The sequence below is a fragment of the Gossypium arboreum genome, chromosome 3, assembly GCF_025698485.1.
Source record: "Gossypium arboreum isolate Shixiya-1 chromosome 3, ASM2569848v2, whole genome shotgun sequence".
Lineage (NCBI taxonomy): Eukaryota > Viridiplantae > Streptophyta > Magnoliopsida > Malvales > Malvaceae > Gossypium > Gossypium arboreum.
This window is the reverse complement of record NC_069072.1, coordinates 86,980,817-86,985,534: the sequence shown is the minus strand read 5'-3', so window position 1 is coordinate 86,985,534 and position 4,718 is coordinate 86,980,817. Positions and strand designations below refer to the sequence as shown.

At 36.9% G+C, this 4,718-nt stretch overlaps 1 non-coding gene across 1 annotated transcript; it reads right to left on the bottom strand.

Annotated features, from left to right (window-relative positions):
* Nucleotides 1–2,999: 2,999 nt before the first annotated feature.
* Nucleotides 3,000–3,105, bottom strand: LOC128290933 (small nucleolar RNA R71). The gene has a single exon (XR_008280712.1). It is a non-coding gene; the product is annotated as a small nucleolar RNA R71 (small nucleolar RNA).
* Nucleotides 3,106–4,718: the final 1,613 nt, after the last annotated feature.

The following is a 4,718-nucleotide window of genomic DNA, read 5'->3' as shown; positions in this document are numbered from 1 at the left end:
GGATACAAGTGACATGTCACTAGGAATTAAGCAATCTAAGCTCGTTGAGTGGTCCGATTTCGTGATATGTATGAGATTTCGAACTTGTTGAGTGGTCCAAGTTTGTGAGATATGTGGCATCCGAGCTCGTTGAGTGGTCCAAGTTCATTATGGATGCGAGCATCCGATCTCGTTGACTGGTCCGAGTTCATTATGGATACGATGCCTGTGACTGAGTTTTGGGCAACGGTCTTGAGTGTTCTACTGGTGGCTAGGTAATCCTTGAGCGGTTAGATACCTATAAACCTTTGTGAGCAACCCATGTAGTTACACCTAGATCGGTTACTATATGTCTAAGGTTCCGTGTATCCAATAGTATTCCAAGTGTTCAACGGTTATTGATATGTAATGAATGTGAAGAAAGTCCCGAGAAGGGCATGTTAAGAGGTATGGGTTAAAATTTATATTAATAAGCCCTTAATGAGCCTATTTTCAGGAAAATCAGACGGGAACAATATCCGAACTCCGTGTTAAGACATAATTAATTTTCAGTGAAAAGAGGTCGGAACTACCGAACAGCAAAACAGAGGACACTTTACAGAATAAACTGTACTTATTGGCTAGACCAAAATTTCTAGAAATTTTGTGGTAAAAAGATATATGAGTCTAGTTTTAGGGAAAATTTACGGATCTTTATTTGGAGTTCCATAGGTTAGATATAAATAAATTAGTAACAATGACTCGAGAAAACAACATGACCAGAAAATAAGTAAAAGTGTAATTATGATTATATTTCCATGGAATCATGTTGATAATTTACTTATTATTTTCGTATGGACTTACTAAATTTTAAGCTTTCTCCCTCCTCTCCATTTATTTATTGTTGTCAGGTTGGCTCGGGGTTGGAGATCGTTGGAGGCAGCATCACACTATCAAGCCATCCCCTTTGGATTGTTAACATGTATAAGTTAAGCATTGATAAACCATAATTTATACATATTTTTATCCCATGCTTAGCAAATTTTTGGATGAATTATCCTTAGATTTGGTGAATTTGATGCTCTTAATCCTTTAATTTCATGTTTTATACTTAGCTGAGCATAGGAGAGTAAAAAAACGTGAGAAACGGGCCAAAAACGGAGAAAATAGGTCAATGTGGGAAATCAACATGGCCTGGACTTCCTCACACGGGTAGTTCACACGCCCGTGTCAATTCAACAGACTCGAACACGGGTTGAAGCACTTGCACATGGGCGTGTCACTTGAGCATGTCCCTACCGAGCCCAAGTCTAGTCCTATTCGAAAAGGCCACTCTTGAGTGTTTTGAAGCATTCTAAAGCCTATATAAACACCCCAGGAGGTATCTATAACGGACACACAGAGTTGGAGGCAAAGAATTACTTGAAGGCTGAAGCCAGATTATCCTTCAAGGCTGAAGATCTCCCTTCAATTTCCTTCAAGAGTTTTTGGGTTTTGTTTATGTTTTGTTATCATTATTCTTCTGAGATGTTTTCTTTTACACTCATGAACTAAATCCCCTAAATACCTAAGGGGAATGAAACCTAAGATGGATCTTGTTATTATTTTCTGGATTATATGATAAATATTTGACTTGTTCTTAATTATGAGTTCTTAATTCTTGCTTTAATATTCCAGGATATTGATTCAAGTATTGATGTGCTTATTCAGAGGAGCAAAAGTCCCTGTCTAAGAGTAGATCTAGCATAATTAAGCAGAGTTGATTGCACACATAGGCATAGGGTGACATAATTTTGCCGAATTAGGGTGAAACCTAATAAAGGAATCCATAGATCGAGTTAATGCAACACTAGGTGTTTTAATTAGAAAGAGATTTCAATTAATCAACTTAGGGTTTGACATTGTTAGTCTCGAGAGAGATAATAATATAAATTAGGGATTTCTACGGATCAAGTCAAATGAATAAATCGTCTTATTCAGAGTCAATAACAAGTGAAGTCTAGGTGGATTTTTCCCTTAGGTATAGTCCAAATCATTCGGTTTTCCCAAAAGTTATCTTCCCAATTTACTTTCTATGCATTCTTAGTTTAGTAATTAGTTTAGATAAAACCAACCCCTTTATTTTTAGACTAGATAATAAAAAGAAAGTTAATACTAGTACTCTTAGTTCCTTTGGGTTCGACATCCCGATCTTGCCATAAGCTATACTATTGTTCGATAAGGTGCGCTTGCCTTTGTTTTGATAATAGATAGTTTCTAAGAACGAACATTCATAAATTATAAAACTTATCATGATTCACATCACATCAAGTTTTTGGCGCCGTTGCTAGGGAACTAAGATATTAGGAACACTTAATTTTTATTACTTTAGCCATTTATTTTTTTGCAATTCAAATTTTATTTTAGTTTTGTTAATTTTACTAAATTTTCTTTTTCCTTCTGGCAGGTTTTTATAGTTTATGACTAGAAGAAACCCATCGGGACCATTACTTTTTTTATAGTGAGATCAATCGCATAGCTCGCAGAAATCGAAGAGAAATAAGGTGAAGCCTAAGATACATAGAGGAAGGGCAAGAGGATGATATTTCCACCATAACCGAAGAGATGGCTGAAAATCAGGAAAATCCGCTACCTCCTGCGATTGCTGCCAATCCAATAAATCAGAATCCTGCTCACGCACTATGTATGATTATGCTAAACCTAATTTACTAGGAACTGAGTCGAGTATAGTTAGGCCTGCTATTGCTGCAAATAATTTTGAATTGAAACTTAACACAATTCAAATAATCCAACAGTTTGTTAAGTTTGATGGTTTGCAGGATGAGAATCCAAACATTCACTTAGCGAACTTTTTGGAATTTTGCAACACGTTTAAAATCAATGGCATTTCTGATGATGCCATTCGCCTTCGGTTATTTCTCTTTTCATTGAAGAACAAAGCTAAACAATGGTTGAACTCATTACCACGAGGGCCAATCACTACTTGGGAACAAATGACCAAAAAATTTTTACTTAAATATTTTCCCTCGGCTAAAATGGCTAAGTTGAGGAATGATATCTCTTTTTTTGTGCAGATGGATTTAGAAACACTCTTGATGCATGGGAGAGATACAAGGATCTTTTGAGAAGGTGCCCTCACCATGGATTACCTTTATGGTTCCAGGTTCAAATGTTTTACAATGGTGTGAACCCCTCAATAAGGCAACTTATCGACGCAGCTGCTGGTGGGACTATCAATAATAAAACACCTGAGGAGGCTTATGAATTCATGGAAAAGATTTCACTGAATAATTATCAGTGGCAAGTCATAAGGACAAAGGTAACAAAAGCAACCAACGTTTTCAACCTTGACGCGGTTACTATGCTATCTAACTTGGTAGAACTTTTAAATAAAAAGATTGACGATTTATATGGTTCTACTCAGGTACATCTAGTGGTGAGATGCGATTCAAATGGAGGAGGAGTACACATAGAATATTAATCCTTCAACCCCAACACTGAGGAGGAACAAGTTCAATATATGGGTAACAATAATTCTAGACCTCAAAATACCCATACAGTAATACTTATAATGCAGGTTGGAGGAACCATCCCAACTTGTCGTGGGGTAGTCAAGGGAATCAAAGGCCACAACATCCTCCGGGTTTTCAACAACCACCTTACCAACAGGAAAATAAGCCGAACGTTGAAGAGATGCTAACAAAGCTTATCTCGGTGTCAGAAACTCACTTTCAGAATACCGAAACAACACTTAAGAATCAACAAGAATCGATCCAAGGGCTTGAAACTCAGATAGGACAGCTCACTAAACTAATTTTTAAACGACCATAAGGTAGCCTGCCGAGTAACACTGAATCTAACCCAAGGGAACAACTCAATGCGATTACCATTCAAGATGAGGAAGGGTTAGTTAAAGCTGAACCAGAATCGAGGTAAGGAATTGTGGCAAGTAAAGGTAAAGGTGAGTAGTCCACAGTGAGCAAAAACTGGTAAGTAAAGAGTACAAACCACGGGTGCCATACCTCAATGCGACAAGGAAAGACTGCACAGATGAACAATTTGGTAAATTCCTTAAACTATTAAAGAAATTGCATATTAACCTACTGTTTATTGAATCTATTTCGCAGATGCCAAATGCAGTTAAATTTTTAAAAGAGATTTTAGCAAATAAACAGAAGTTGGATGAGGCGTCTCATGTGGAGTTGAATGCAGTTTGCTCAGCCATTCTGTAGCATAAGCTGGCCAACAAATTGAAAGATCCAGGGAGTTTTACAATTCCTTGTTTAATTGGTAGCTTAGATGTTAGTAATGCTTTGGCTGATTTAGGGGCTAGTATTAATGTCATGCCCTATAAAATGTTTAAACAACTAGGTCTTAGGAAACCCAAACAAACTAGGATGAGCATTCAATTAGCAGATAAAACAATTAGATTTCCTAGGGGAATTATTGAAGATGTACTTATTAAAATTGACAAATTTATATTCCCAATCGATTTTTTTGTTCTAGACATAGAAGAGGATAGTGACGTGTCTTTAATTTTAGGAAGGCCCTTTTTAGGAACTGCTAGAACTATAATTGATGTTGGTACAGGTGAACTCCACACTTCGTGTGGGTGATGAAACAATCACTCTTCAAGCTCGAAATTTTACTAATACTGATCATGTGGTGCAACCTTCTTTGTAGGAAACACGCTCAAAAAGCATACATAAGCCTTGTTCAAGTAACAACAAAGGACCCATCTATGAAGAACAAAGGCTACA